This window comes from Serinus canaria, chromosome 4, assembly GCF_022539315.1.
Source record: "Serinus canaria isolate serCan28SL12 chromosome 4, serCan2020, whole genome shotgun sequence".
NCBI classification, from domain to species: Eukaryota; Metazoa; Chordata; class Aves; order Passeriformes; family Fringillidae; genus Serinus; species Serinus canaria.
Genome location: NC_066317.1, coordinates 62,422,033 through 62,438,292, shown reverse-complemented (window position 1 = coordinate 62,438,292; position 16,260 = coordinate 62,422,033). Strand labels below are relative to the sequence as shown.

The 16,260-nt window shown below is 42.5% G+C and overlaps 1 protein-coding gene across 1 annotated transcript in view; it reads left to right on the top strand.

Moving 5' to 3' along the window:
• The window catches only part of FAM193A (family with sequence similarity 193 member A), a 122,983-nt gene that overhangs the window by 85,949 nt on the left and 20,774 nt on the right, over nt 1-16,260 (top strand). The window lies entirely within an intron of this gene.

The window sequence follows — 16,260 nt, the reverse complement described above, 5'->3', positions numbered from 1 at the left end:
TGTGGCTGAGGTTACCTGGAAATATCTGAAGAGCAGTTGTGTTCTGTAAACAGTAATGTTCTCCTCAGACTTTTTGTCAGCAGAACTTCAGAATTAATCCTATGAAGCTTAGTTTATTCAGTTAAAATGTTATTTCACATGTGCTTCAAGTGCCAGCATCATGCTGTAGTGTTTCTTCCCATGTGTGAGCAGTGACATCACTGAAAAGGGATGGAGTGCCCTGTGCTGCAGTCAGACCATGTTGTCAGTAACCTTGGTGGGGTCAGAGTAAAAGCAAAACAAAGTCAAACTCCTCATTGTTCTCTAAACAGCATTTGGTGAGAGGAAAGAGGAGGGGCCTGGTGTTTCTCTCTTATCTCATTCATTCCCGCCACAATAACAGTGTGTCCTCTGCTGGAGGAGGCAGTCACTGGGATGGATAGGAGCTGTGGATTTCCTGGTCTGTACTCATCTTTTGGTAGATTCTCATAAATCAAGAAGCATGTATCTCACAGCTGTGGCCAGATTGCAATCCAAACCCTCAGTGCTCAGTTTTCTATGGATTGGTCTCACCTCTTGCTCCTGGCTTAAGTAAATCAGTCTTTTGTTTCACCATATCAAGGTATGGTGTTGATCTGCTTGCTGTTTTCCATCATACACAACCACATTTCTTTCTGGGAATGGGAGCTGTGAAGTAACCCTAAAACTGAGTATCACTTTTGTACTTCTGAAATTGTTATTAAATATTTCTTTTGTACCCCTGAAAGGTGTTTGGTCTTTAGATCATGGAACAGGCCAATGAGGGGAATTTTTGTCTGAAAGGTGTCATGGAGAAGTTTAGCAGAAACATTTAGTAAGTGAAGTGATGGGAACATTAAATGCTAATTAATGGTGTAGGTTGCATTTTGAGATCACTGTTGTGTGGACTGGCTACCTGGTGCAGTATCCCCATCTGATAGATGAGGAAGTGAGGAAGGAAGAGGCTTACATGTTTTATGCTTAAAAAACTCTAAATGTGAAAGACCTCAGATGTTCAGCTGTGGTATAAATGATCTGCAGCAGTGATTGTGGACTGTAGAATTGGAATGGTTTCTACCTGCTAGAAATGAATTTCCAGGAAAGCACATGACTTACTTGGTTCACTTTACTTTTGCTAATAGAAAGAAACTGAGAGCTTCCATCAGCAACAGCAAGTTTTGCATTAAATGAGGATCCTTGTCTCATAGCAGATGTACTTATTTGCATAGGAGTGAGCTAACTTCCCATTATCAGCTCAGAATGGGCTCAGCTAATTCAGCCAGTACCTGCCATTTCCTGCTGAGAAGTGTAGAGGGAGCTGAAATAATCTGTGCAAACACAGAGAAAGGATAACAGGTATATGTGAGGAGTTCGGCCAAATATGTTTAAGCATCTTGGTCTGGTGGGATAACTTCTGATAGATGGAGAAGTTGCCTCTTAAAGCTGTTTAATGAGAATTCACTATGGAATTTGACACTATCTGGAAAAAGAAATTACCAATTTTCTCATGTCTTGGTCTTCAGGTGAGAAAATAATTCTCCTTATAACCAACAAGAAAGAATATTGGATGCTGGCAACTGAGGAGTTGCCATTATCTATGCAGAAAATTATCAGTCATATCACTTGCTGTGTTTTCAGCTAAAAGTGGACTTTGCCAGGATTGTAAAAGATGTAACCATTTTTAGTAGTGATGAGACCCAAAGTTTAACTTGAAAGGTTAAATTGCCTTTTCAGGGTAATGTTCACCTAGGTGCAATTTGGTTTGCCCTTTTCTGAGTAACCAAGAGAGAAGCTTGGTTCCATTGGATACTGAGCTTTCAAAACATACTACATCTGAATTTCACTGCTTGGAAGCAAAAAGAATTTGGTGGTTCTTGTTCTTGTGGAGTGTGGAAGTTATGGCCTGCTTTTCCTCTAGGATGAGTCACTGAAACGCCCCTGCTCCCTTTTATGGTGGCATTCTGGCAGTCCCTTGTTGGAAAAACCACCCAGAAAAGGAAATATTGTGCCTGTAAGTGAGAGTGATGTGACCAGTACAGAGGCTTGTGCTTTGTGGCCAAGTGGGCTTCCTGTTTGATGTTCACTGTAGTCTTCCACTGCTGTTTTCCATTGCCAACACTAGGTATTTAGGGATCAGCATCAGGAATATCTTAAATATTGTCCAAAATTTAAATAATTTCCAGGTGTTTGTTCCTGGCATGTCACGAGAGGTGTTTCAGTGGACATACCTCAAAGCACAAATGAGGTTTTTGTGCAGAACTTTGCTGTGCTGTCCAGGGAGAGAAAAAAAAAGGTGATGAATTTTTATGTACCAATAAAAGTGCAAATGTATTTTAATACTCTTCTTGTCAAAGTAAATGTGACAATCAATGGATCCTCAAAGAGAGTTCTGACTCATAAAGGCAATTAGCCGGGGGTGCTGCTAGCCAGGAACGGATTAAAAAAAAAAAACAACAGATGACAGAGATTCATTTTACAAGCCTGGCTTAAATTTTGATTGCACTGCTCCCTGTGCTGGTTAAGAAAATGAATGTGTAGCAGAGTAAAGACTGATAGCTCTAGAGAAAGGTCCTGGAGCAGCATCCTGCTCCTGCTGGCAGTGCTTTCAGAAGACATGAGATGGCAGTCAGGGAAGGTGGCACCCAGTGGAGGGCTGGCCACCAGCAATCAGGAAACAGGCATTTTGCAGGGGGTTTGGGCTTCCCTTTAACATTTTGATTCTGTATGACTCGGTCTAGTCTGACACTTCCAGGAGACAGACTGAGGCCACACCAGTTGCAAGATGCCACCCACTGCCACCCTGCTTGCTGTGCTGGTACTTCAGCCTGACAGATGTGAAGAGTGGGCTGCAAACTTCACAGGGACTGTGGTTTCTAGTGAGCCCTGAAAATCTGGCAGGGTAGTGAAGTCTAGCACTCATGTTACAGCCTGGCCACCCTAGATACCCTCTAGCACCTTTGCAATGCTGTTTCAAGGGCCCAGCTTGCTGGTGCACTCTCAAAGCTGCTGCACCATCTGGCAGTAGGTGATCATGGAGTTGATGGTTCAGTTTTACTGGGCTACAGGGTTGATGATTTTCTCACTTGAAAGGCTGGAGAGCCTGCAAGGGGAGTTTTGGTTCTGAAGAGTGCATGTGAGCATGTCTGTGTTGCCAGACTTGAAGAGATTCAGTCTCTTTAGTCAGAGGCTGAACCCAGGAAAGCTGTGTAGCAGGAGTACAAAACAATGATTCAGGGCAAAAGGTACTTGGGAAGTTCACCAGTCCAGCCTTCTGCTCTAAGCAGGATCAGCTTTGAGATGGGATGAGGTTGCTCTGGTCTTTATCTGGTTTGACTTTGAAAACTTTTTAGAACAGAGAATGAAACATCTCTGGGCAATCTGTTCATTGATTTATTTGTTTTAGTAAATTGGCATTCTATTTGTTATTATTGTTCATTTACTTTCTAGCCTTTAGACTCATCTTTCATGTCTCTGTTTAACCAATGGAGACACAAAGCTTCTAAGCAAGTTCTGGGGAGACAGTGGGAATTAAGCCATGCATTTCAAGGGTTTCAAAGTGAAACAAAACATCATTGCCATTGTGAAGCACCTGGCTTACATCTGCCTAGAGATCATGTTCCTGTGGCAGATTTTCCACTATGTGACGATAGTGGTGTAGGCATTGCAACTATTGTGTTTGTTTATGGTGGAATATTGTATTAACCTGGCATGTGATGTGATGTTTATTGATACTGTTTCAGGCTGGTTTGTTGATGGGGAGCCTTGTTTCATTTTGGCTGCATCATAGTTGTGTCAGGTCTTTCCCTTTATAACCTATTCACTCCGTGTAAGTTACATTAAGGAAATAATAAATAAATGGCAGTGGGCTTTCCCTAGCTGAAATTAGCTGTTGACCTTAGAGTACCATAAACTACATTTGCAAAAAGCCCCTGCCGGTTTTCCAGGTGGGCTTGAGGAAGCCTCTGAGTGGCTTTTTGTGAGTTAATGTCCGGAGGAGGAGTGCTGGAGATGGTGTGAATATTGTGTGTTTTGCTGCAGGAGCCGGTGATTGCTTGAATGAGTGGACTTCCTGATTCAGAGGTAAAGAATGAATAGTCTCTTCTCACAGTTTCAAATTTATTATAAAAGGTACTTTAGCAGCTCGTTGGTGTCTGCAGCCCCACACAAGGGCTGCCTTGACAATTGTTTCCACTGCTTGAGAAAAAGTCCATCTGACGCACCGATGGGAAGTTGACACTTTCAGTTCATTAACGTGAACATCTCTGAGTGTATGCACTCAGCTGAGAATGGTTCAGCTTCTAAGAAGGGTCTGAAAAAAGGTCGAACTTCAAAAGCTTTATTGTCCAAAGGCACAGACTGTTACTGCTCAGCTCCCTCCTGCTGGAGCACTGGGACTGATTGGATAGCTGGTATTTGATTGTTGCAGCAGTCTTGCCTTAGTGCTTGATCTTGCTTTATTTTAAAATCATAATTAAACCGGTGGCTTTCTGTGTTTGTAAAGGTAACAATGAATTTGGAGCATGTAAAAGAACATGCCTGGCTGATAGCTGAGTGAAGGGACCTTTACAAAGACCTGATGTTTTACTTAAATTCATGATAGTTTCCTGGTTTGTTCCCTTCACAGAGCTAATATACCTGTCTGTATTTTTCCTTCAAATTGGCTATTACTGTGCTCCACTGGAAGGTGCCCTTGTAGGGGCTTTTCCCCCTCTATTTTGTTCTAATGGTTGCTCTGACGTACTCTAAGCACTTGGGGACCTTTTAATATTAAAGTATAATAGGATCAAATTTCAGCCACCAAATCTCTGATGTCAACCCTTTGGTAATGAGGGATGCAATGATGTTATCAGCTTTTCTGATATGGTTTAGAGGGCAGCACTGTGTTTGGCCCCATCTTGTTCTCACAGGAGATATTGCTGACTGAAAACTTCACTCTAGAGTTGTCAGCATCTGACAGAGTAGTGTATAAGAACACTTATACACAGTATAAGTGTTCTTATACAAAATCAACACTTATACACAGTAGTGTATAACGGTTGATTTTCATTTAGTGAAATGAAAATCAACACTTTGGGTATGCATTGTTATGTCTTCTGTCTTGAAATAGAGCAGCTTTTTAGCTTTGGCATAGTTGTGGTTAAGATGACAGACTGAAATGACATTTCTACCTTGTTTCTTCTTTGGGTAGCAAAAGGGTTAATGGTGATCCCTGGGAATTTGAATCACAGCTGATTCAGGTTAGAAGGGACATCCCCAGGTCATCTAGTCCAGCCTCCTGCTACCTTTTATGATGCTTCATTTGCTGAAGTGGCCCCTAATGGACTTGCATAGACTCTGCCCCTCCCTTCAGGGCGATCTGAGAGCAGACTTTCCCAGCCAAGTAGATGTTTTATTTGTGTTCTTTTCCCTTGGGGATCAGTGTTTTCCTTACTGCTGAAATACTTCTGTTGCATTCTGCACACCTTCCATGTTTCAACTCCAGATAAACTTTTATTGTCCTGCCTTCCTATGTGCTCAGGCATTGTCTCAATACTCCAAGTAGCCTGTCCCCAGTTCCACCTCCTGTACACTTCCTATTAGAGTTTGAGCTCAGTCAGGAATTCCCCCTTGGGCGGAGCTGGCTGCCTGCCACGTTTGCTTGATTTCCTGCACATCAGAACGGTCTGTTCTGCTTTAAGTGCTTGTTCTTGGAGATCAGCTGGCCTCCTGGGTCCCTTTGCCTTGGCTCCAGTGGGATCCTGCATGCCAGTTCCCTGCACAAGCATAGATCTACTGTTCTAAAGTGCAAGATTTCTATTTTGCTACCCACCCACCTGGCTTCTTTCAGGATCTTTAACTCACCCTCAGGACTGCTTGCAGCCAAGGCTGTAATCAACTTTCACAGCTTCAGCTAGTTTATCTACCTTAATGAGTAGCAGATTGAGCAGGGGGTGCTTGTCCTAGTTGACTTGTCTGACTTGTCTTTTTTATGAAGAAGGTGCCCTTCTGGATAGCTCTCTGGGATTGCTTACACCCTTCCTTGTTGCCCTCCAAGACAGATACTGGCATGGTGAAACCCCCCAGAGAGAATCATAGAATCATTCAAGGAGGAAAAGACTGCCAAAATCATGGAGGCCAACCTCTGACTGAGCACCACCATTAACTAAGCCCCAGCACTGAGTGCCACATCCAGTCCTTTCTTGAACCCTTGCACAAATGGTGACTCCACCACCTCCCTGAGCAGCCTGTTCCAATGCTGAACCACCCTTCCAGTGAAGAAATTCTTCCTGGTGCCCAGTCTGAGCCTCCCTGGCACCTCTTGAGGTTCTGTCCCCTTATCCTGTCTCTGAGAGAAACAGAGCCTGCAGTCAAAAGGCTTTTCCTCCCAGCTGATGACAGCTGATTTCATCAACTATCTCCTGGTTTTGGTGACCTGTAGCAGACTGATTGTGCTATTCTGCTTGTTGGTCTCCTCTCTTGTCCTGACCCTTAAGCTTTTGATCAGACTGTGACCTATTGCTATGCAGAGCTCTGCACATTATCACTTCTTTGCAAAGAACATGGCCCCAAGGTCTCTCTTCTCTTTTTACCTTCCTGGAGATCCATCCATCCATGCAATGCAATCATGCAAGCTGTCCCACCATATCTCAGCTCCTAAAAATATCACTGCTTCGTGCCCTGCACACAGACTTTACATTTCTTCTGTTTCACAGTATTTTTTGTGTACAGGCCCTCCAGAGATAGCCCACACTTGGTGGGTGGGGTGTCTTGGGAAGAGAGTAGGCTACTGGCTACTATTTATTCCTTAATTTTCCTTTTCTGTGGAACAGGTTCTCGTGTCACAATGTTAATCTTTTTGTGAAGCAAAGAAGCTGCTCCACTTGTGTAGGAAATGTCAGGAATGTAATTCCTGGGTACTGTGAATCCTGAGAAATCCTTTCTGGGACGAGTGAGTGAGGCACACAGTAAAAGTTACAAGCATTTCTAATCTGGCTCTTTCATACTCAGCTTCTGTGACATAGCTTTGTGTACCTGGAGAATTCTTTATGATGATTTTCAAATATTCTGAATTTCAGATGATTTACTGTAATATGTTCTTTCACCTACTTCATGCACTTGCACAAACACATGTTCTGTCTCTGTAATAACTTCTGTTCAGCCTTCTTCGAGCAGTTTGCTTTTCTTCATCGTTTTTCCGTACAGTGGAGTATGAATGTCCCACAGTGGATTTGAGATTTAGTCCCCAGTGAAGAAGAATGGAAGGAAGCTCTTTCTTCCTCTCTCCATTGTAAGGGAGCAGAATCAGCTGGCATTGGCCCTGTACTTCCTCCTTCTCTTCTCAGAAGCTGGAAGATTGCAGTTTCCTCCTCCCACATCCTCATCTCTACTGAGATGTGTGCAGCTATTGATGATTAGAAGTAATTTTTTTTTCATGTCCAGGGTTCTTCAGGTGAATTCCACCCAGGCTGTGATAGCTCCAAAACTGACTATCTGAAGAGGAACTATCCTAGAACAATTGCTTGGAGCTCAGTGCACACTTCCCCTGAGCACTTCTCCATAGCTGTGGAAGTTACAATGTGCTCATTGGCTGAGGTGTCTCAGTGACTTCTCTTTGAGGGGATTTTACTGTACATAGTTTGGGAGACTCCTTCTTGGAGCTGTGCTGTGTCCTGGGCTGTGCAGCTGCTATGAGCAAACTGCTCAGCTTTATTCTCTCCTTTACTGTACCTGCCTATATCCAACACGCTGTGTCTTGCAAGGCCTGATGGTGGTGAAAACATTGCAGTAAAAGGGATCAGAGTCTGGTGGCAGCTATAAAAGCTTGGGAAGGAGTGCCATGCTGTGTCATATTATTGCATGCAGCCTGTCACTAGGCACACATGAAGATGGAAACAGCCTGTTATTAGTGGAATCTTTTTCAAAAAGGACTAGAGCTTTTCACATGCTTTGACAGGACAAGAACATCTTATTGCAATTTCCTCAGTTTACCACTTATCTAAGAGCATGTATGTTCTGATGAAATCATAATTATGGGGTTTTTTCTTGTTTCTGTTGTTAAAGATTTCCAGAGCAGTGTTTTTGGGTCATTTTCTGATCTCTGGTGTAAAGAATGCTCTGTCCTTATCTGTTTGTCCCATGTTCTGTACGGGCACTGAGGCTTTACATGCAAACCATTCCTTTCCTCTTCTTTGAGTAATGTCTTTCATCTATTTTATTAAACTTCTGACTCCTTAAAACATGACCTTAGAAGTCACAGTGTGCATTAATGGTGACAGTATTGTGGTAACAGGGTATTCAGTCCAAAGTTACTTTAAAATACCCAGGTCTAATAAAGCAAGCTGTGGCTCCATTCATTCTTGTGCACACATACCCTTCCACACCCACTGCTAAGTTAAGTTTTATCCCCTCCACTGCCAAGCCAGCTTCACCCTCTGAACTACACTGCCAGTGTATGGCAAGGAGACCTGAGGCACAGTGAGAGGCCAAAGGAATAAAAAGAGGCAGCCTAAACCCAGATGGCTTCTCTGCTGCTGGCACAATTTATCTGTGCTTCAGCCTTGGTTCAGCTCTTCCTCAGCTGAGGCAAAACCAGAGCTTCTGTATTTCAGGGGATGAAAGATAGAATGTACCAGCAAAGAGGAAGGATTTTTCCTAGGATTTCAATGCCTCCATGTGGAGAATATCTGATGTACCAATGTCTCCTTCACTGCAGCAGTCTTGCTCCCAGCTAAGTCCAATGAAACAAGAATCTCCTGCTTTGGACATGGTTATAAAAATGCAGCCATAGCATGGGTGTGAAAGAGCTGAACTGATGCTTGGCTGAAGAGTCATTTCTTAACTTAGAAAGTGCTTGTACTTGGAACCCTAATAACCTTTCAGTGTAGTTCATGCTAGTAAACAAGCACCAAAAAAGAAGTGGTCCGATAAGATTGTTTTGTTCTTAGATTGCACTTTTCATATACACATTGATGCTGAGGGCATGCATGACTATTTGTAAGGTCAACAGGAGAGTAAAGAGAGTTAAATGACTGGCTGAAAGCAGTATTCAGTCAGTATCAGAGCATGGAGCATCTATCTTATCAATGGATTCCTCTTTGTGTTCCAACCAGAGACCCATTTGAACATGGACTAAATAATTTTGAAGCAATAGTGAAACACAGAGGTTGCTTATGTATCAAGTTAGTGGTGTCTGTGTTAATATGAGCTAATCATTATTCCTAGGAAGGATTTTCCTGTTATGAGAAGAAAAGGTACTTTTCCTTCTCTCCCCGCTATAGCTTTATTGTTTCACTTGGAACAAAAGATTTTTTTAAAAGCAGAGGTTACCTTGCTACCATTAATACAGTTCTGAACATAATTTTGAAAGAAAACTTCATCCGATTCAAATGCAAAACATGAATCTATTTGGAACTGCAGTCACTTAACTGACAGACTATAATGTTCAAAACAGATGTTTTAGAAATGTGTTAGTTATGCTGAAAACTGCTCTGTGCTTCATTTCTTACAGCATACAGCTGGCACCTGCTACTGAGGACTTTCTGACTTAATATTTTGACTTCATTATTTAGGCGCGCTTTTCTTGTTTAATATTTTCAAAATTATCGAGGAAAAGCTTTCTCATCATTTCCAGCAAGGCACTGTTTTGTCTTGGTCAGATGGTCTTTAAAACCGGTATCTCTCAATTTTTAAGGTTGGATTCTGCTCTGATGCTTAGTAGTACAAACATAATTTGAAGATTGTTAGGTGCCTGTGATTTCCAGAAACTCAGGTATCATTTAAAGCTGGAGTTCAGCCTAATGAATGCAGTATTCTGTGTTTTTCACTGCTAGATAATGAATTTGAGCTATGAGGCACAGCAGAGGCAAAGGTCAGATCATTGTCATTTAAGAGCCATTAGTCTCATTTAAATGATTTAAATGCTTTCCCTCTTCTAGCTGATCTTTTTTTTTGAAATGCTGCCCAGTTTTAAGTGTTAAGACCAAATGAAGCAGATGAGCCATACTCCCATTATAACTCCCATGTTATATTTTCAATGTATGTGTCTCTCAGAGGCAGCTTTTGAGCTGGGGCAGATACAGAACATCTCTGCTACATCCAGGGCTGAGGCCAATCTCTGCTCTTGACCATTTGGCTTCCAAACCCTTGTGGTGATGGCTCATATAGCTAATGCACAAATAGTATCCCACTGATAATTTCCACACTCCATTTGTCTTCCCTTCTGTGCAGAAGACCTGCTTAAAATAACAGCATCCCTCAACCACAGTCTGGTTGTGGTGGCCTAACCCTGCAGTCACTCAAACCACCTTGGTAATTCCAGCACCCCGTTCATGCCCTGCTTGCTCATCTCAACAGGGGCATTCCCATGCATGGCTCTGAAGCTGACAGGCAGTGTCTGTCTTTGTTCCTGTCTAGGAGGATTTTCATCCTTGTGTGTGACCCCAGCTCCATGAAGCTGCTGCTGAAGTTCCCATTGGCTTCAGTAGGGTTTGGCATTCCCCGGTCATTCTTTCCTTTGTGCCTGTGTTCACTCAGCATGTGTTCAGCTCTGGTTTCATGCTCAGCTCTCCTCTCTAGCTGTTCCTCCTCCATTCTTGTCTCCTTAAAAGATGTAAAGACACAGAAATAGCACTTCATGCAGTCTTCAGAGGGGTTATTTTGTGGTTTCCTGGAGAGTCCAAGCTTGCGTCTTGCTTGCTCGTCAGTTTTTTGGGTTTTTTTGGTTTTCTTTTTCTTCTCCTCTCTTTTGAAACTTGTATGCTGAAGGTTCAGCCTCACAGGAAACCATCTTTAACCAAACCACAGCAGCAGAATTATCACACACCCCCTCCCCAAAACCATCTCAAAGATCACATAGGTGGCACAGTTTGACAGCCCTAAGAATTTCAGTGCTTTGCAGTGGGAATGCACACAGTGAGTAGGAAATCCCAAAATGTTCCACTGTCTCTGTCTCAAAAAGGGCCAGTGCTCTTTAGGCTCATATCAAGTCCTCCTTAGAGTATTGAGGTAGGTGTTTTTTCTGGGGTGAGAAGAGGCATTGCTTCTACCTTCATCAGAGTGAACTCCAAAAGGGCAGGAGTTCTTGTTCAGGGTGTGTGTGTGCTGAGGAGGTCATGTGTTGATCATGCTGGGATTTGATTAGAGTGAAAAAAAATCATCTGCCATCTGGAACCTTTTTGAAGTTGCCATTTGTTGTCTATTGTCATCATCTTTTTCTTTCCTGTGCCTAGTGGCTCTTTATTTTTATTAGGATGTCAGCTCATCAGTGCAGAGCTGGGGCTTCCTTCCACTTTGACTAGTGGTGCCCTGCTTTGGGAATGTGCCAGGTATCCATAGTTATGTTCTCCATTCATCTTTGTCCTCCACAAGCCTTTATGGTTGGATGGGGTTTGTTTTCTGCTGAAAGGTAATGCTACCTGTCAGGCATCCTTTTAACATTCTGCTTCTGATTTTAGGTAATGCTGCTATATTGCCTAGTAATATTGCCTAGTACTGAGCACAAACAAAAGATCACTGAAAATATCCTTCTCAGTAATGGTGATTTTCATATTTGATCAAACTATTTAATTTTAAATACTATTTTTTTAACAAAAAGACATGCATCATCTATATTAATTGTAACTCTCCATAGGACCAGGATTAACAAAATTTTAGCTTTTCCCTGTCCCACAAGTTGTAGAAAACACAAGTTGTGTTGTATTCACTCTTCAGGCTACTAAAGGATGATAACCACTCATGAGTTCCCTTTCATGGTATAAGGAACCATTTGAGCAAAACCCATAAGAGGTAACATAGTAAGTTAGCACCAAGGCAGAACTGGAACTAGGAGTTATGTAAAACATGTCTACTCTGACTTGTCCAGAAGTTAACAAGCATCTTTGTTATTTCCCCCTCTCTGGCATTCAGGAATATTTGCACAGAAATGCAGCATCCTCATGGAACAGTAAGATAATTCTTTATGATAAAACAATGAGGTTTTAAGAAGCTGGCTATGCATGACACTCCAGATTATCCATTGAAAGTCCTTCTTCCTGTGCTGTCACATTTGATTAACTTGGTTTTCTCAGAATTTTCAACTTTTTCTGAATTTTCCAACTTTCCTCTGGTTTATGCAACATTCACAGTTCATTTTCTGGACTGATGACACTCTTTCCTTTATTCTCAAGATTTGTAGAGAGTTAGTGGAAAGCCAAATTCTGCTTCTTATGTTGCCCACATAACAAATCACTTTTTCTACCCGTTTTTAATTAGTATTTATTTCCTATCATAAATGATACCTCTTCTGTAATCTCTTCAGGCCTGATCACTATGACACTGCATTTTTTCTTGTATGCTGAATAAATTATGTTTCCATGAAGGGGTTTATTTCCTCTTCTCTAGTGTCTATTCTGTTGTTTCTCTCTCTTTTTGGAAGCATAACTTTTCACCCCTCATTCCAGGAGATGGGAAATAAGCTGTGTGGGTGTTGCAGAGCTGCCTTTCCTGCTGGTGCTTGTCACAGGCAGAATCTCAGGTGGAGAAGTGGTTTGGTTTGCCTTCCCAGGGCAGTAATGAGCAGTGATAAGCTGTGGGTACGTGGACAAACCTTGCTGACCTGGAGGACACCTTTCAGCCCTCGCTGTTTCAGGGCTGGAGCACGTTTGGGGATCAGTGTTCTCCACACACAGTGACTGCAACCTCCCCTCTCTCTTGTGTCACCATGGCAGCTGGTGGGAGCTCATGTCTGTGTCATGTTTGCTCTGGGGTCTCCACCAGAGTTATCAGTGTCTTCCATAAGCTCCAAAGTCTCATTTTCTCTTCTGCTAGTAAGGAAAAGGACCTAAACAATTTGATTTAACACTCATAGAGCAAAGAAGCTTAAGAGCTGTGATGCATGTAAGGAGAGAAAACACATTCTTTCTATTTTTCTCATTCATTCATTCATTCTATTTTTTTCTCATTCACTCATTCATTTTATTTTTTTCTCCCTAATCCTTCTCCTTGACTTTTTGCAGAGTTAAAGGTTGTTACCATGTACATTTCTGTCTTGGACTGGTGGCTCATGCCAGAGTGAAAAAGGAAACCATGTGAAAGTGTGAGAATCCCAAGGCAGGAGAGAGATTTGTGTGTGAGAAGTGTGATTTGATGTAGTCAATATAGCAGCCATGGTCTGTCATTTGTTCATACTTCAGCACTGTCCTACATCTCTAAAGCCTCTGTCTCTGGGGCTCAGAAAGATGGTCTGAATATGATCTCAGATGATCTGAAGCCCATTCATGGTTTGTACTTCTGATGTATGTTATCCTGCATTTTTCAACAAGCAGTCCCTGGTCACAGAGAGTGGACAAGCAGCCCCAGAAATCTGTTCAGGAGAGGTGACAAAACCCACGTGGCCGTGTGATGGGGCAGACTGGCCACATGACTGCAAGACAATGTCTGGCACATGGCAGCTCTGACTGCAGGTACATAATTCAGTTTCTGGATGGGGAGACTGGGGGAAAAACCCAGAAGAATTTTATTATGTGCTTAAAGGGAAAAAAAACCCTCTTGGCCCTCTGGCTGCACACTGAACCAGAAAAAAACTGTACGTGTAAGAGTTCAAGTAACAAGCCATAAAAGAGGCTCTGAGATGAAAGATTTTTCTTTTTCTGGCGTGAGGTATCAGTGATGAAAACTGCCAGAGGATGTCGCAGTCAGTGACCTAAGGACGGAATTTCCACATTGCTTGTGAGTCCCCTTGGTTATACAGAGTGACGCCAGCCCTTTGGGGTTACACCAATGCTGATGGTTTTGTAACAGCCTTTAACACGCAGGGATTTTATTTTGGACACCAGGACTCCTACCTTGGGAACAGATTTGAGTGACGTTCCTTTGCAGGAAATGTGGGAAATCCTCTCCTGTTCCTGTATAACCAGAGGAGGCTGGTGAGAGCAGGAGGCTTGGTTAATTCTCTGGATGAATTAAACTGCCCCTGCAATGTTATGTTGCCTTGGTGTGTTTAGATATGCCCTTTGGAACACTTCCAGAGGTGCACTTTATCTTCCAGGAATGAAGAGCTGTATATGGCCCTCTGTCTTCCCAGTAATGTTGCTGCGATTTTGTTCCTGGTTTCCTTGAGCAGAGTTGCTCAGCAGCAGATAGCAAAGTTATAACATGAGCAGATGGTATATCTGCATGAAGTTCCTGTGCTGGTAGTTTACTTTTTAAAGGTGAAGACCTCAAGACTCCCTCCTGCTCTTCTGACTTGCTGTGCAGATTTGTTTAAAGTTGTTTAAGTGGGACCCCCCCAAATAACAAAAAATCCCACCCACCCCAAGTCTTAGGTTTCCTCGGCCCCAATTTCATTATTTCAGTTCCTGGTGTTATTGGTGGTTTCTCCAGGTCAGTACTGAAATACATCACTTGAGGCAATTCTTCTAATCTCTAGAAGGATTTTTTAACCTATTTATTAGAGATATATAATATGTCAATATAAGTGTCATGGAGGCATTATGGTATTGAAGTGGTTACTGGGATTCTAGTGCTGAACTTTCATTCCTTGGATGGTTTGGAAACCCATGGTCAGATAAAAGTTAAGCTGGATGGGGTGAAAGCTCCCTATTTCAGCAAGTTTTTGTGACATGGAAAGTTTTAAAACACAATGTTCTAGGACAAACTTGTAGCTGTGGCAGTAAACACTTCTTCTATCCATCCCACCAAGTTTCATGATAAATATGTGGGTTCTATGCGCATGCACGTGCATGGCTGCTTGCAAATCTTGTTTGAATAAATTAGAGTGTTTGTTGTGATTTCCCAGGCAGCTGGTTGTCCTCAGGCTGTCGTTAACAAGGGACCTTCTTGGCTTCCTGTGCAGTGTCCTGGCTGTCACAGCGGGCTGTGATGAAATCAGGGAATTTCAGCGAGCCAGAGAAGGAAGTGAACGTTCTGTGCGCCTGCGTGTCATGGTCAAAAGCACCAGGCTATTACTGCTGGGGTGAAGTGAGGGCATGTTTAGAGAACTGCAGGAGGCAGTTCCTTTTCTCAAGCAAATAGATGCAAAATCCCTGGATTTTCAACAGTAAAAATCTCCAGTGGTGGAGTTTTGTGAACGCAACACAGCTGTGGTGTCTGCATGCCTTTTGGTTAAGATTCACTGTGAAGCAAATGCCATGTTATACAGCCTAGCAGGTGGTTAACCAAAGGGAATTTCACTTTGCTGAAGAGATGGGAAACCACAATACGTGTGTCTTCCTCCAGGTTATTCAGTGGGCATTCACAGAAAAAATCCTGGGGGTGGAGGATGTGAGGAGCATACTAAAAATTTCAAGTTTAGGTTCCTCTAGTCCATTCAGAGACTCAGTATAGCTCTGTAAAATGGGTGGAGAGGGATGTGTTGTGCCACAGATATCTTTGAACTCTCCTGTCGTTTTTTAGAGATATCAAGATATGTAATTGGCCAGAGAAGTTATGAGTGCCCTGTCCCTGAGAGTGTTCAAGGCTGGATGGGGCTTTGAGCAGCCTGATCTAGTAGAAGCTGTGCCTGCCTGTGGCAAGGGATTGGAACTGAATGGTCTTTAAGATCTCTTGCAATGCAAACCACTCCATGATAATCAGACTATAGTCAAAGTATACTTGATGTAAAGGGCACTACTTTCAAGCACCTTCACCAAAGGATGGGTTTATAGTAAAGCTATTACAATTCCTCCAAAAAGTCCCTTTTAAAAGCAGTGGTACAAAACTGGAGGTTTTTGGACTCCTTGCTTTGAGTTAATAGTGCCAGGAACCACTCTGTTGAATGGCAGACACTAACCAAAATGTTTCTTCTGCTGGACAAACTATCTGAAGGTGGCTTGCAGTAAAGAAAATCTAACTGGTAATTTTTCTGGTCTTGGGTTGCTTCTAATAAATGTTAGAATTTTTTGAGGGATTTTGAAGGAAGAAGGAAAGGTCAATGAATGGCCTGAAACCAACTATTTCTCCTTGCTTTATGCCATAGGGATGTCTATCCTTTCAGTTGGATTGGACCTTTTGGTGCATTTTACAGAAATAAGTTGGGTAAAGTGACCTCTGTATCCAGGAGAGCATTACACTATGTTGGACAACTTTTAATTTCAGTGTCCCTCAGGTAGTTGTGCTGTAGTGGTGTTACATAAGTACCAGCAGATGATTTACAGTCATCAAAATGAATTGTGTTATCTATGAATCTGGGTTCTTATCTCTTGTGTCTCGGTTTCCCAGATACAGCTGGAGTGAACAGGACTAAAATAAATTATACAAACCCCCAGGCCAAGATGGAATTTCTGTAGGAATCTCCCAGAACAAGAAGGG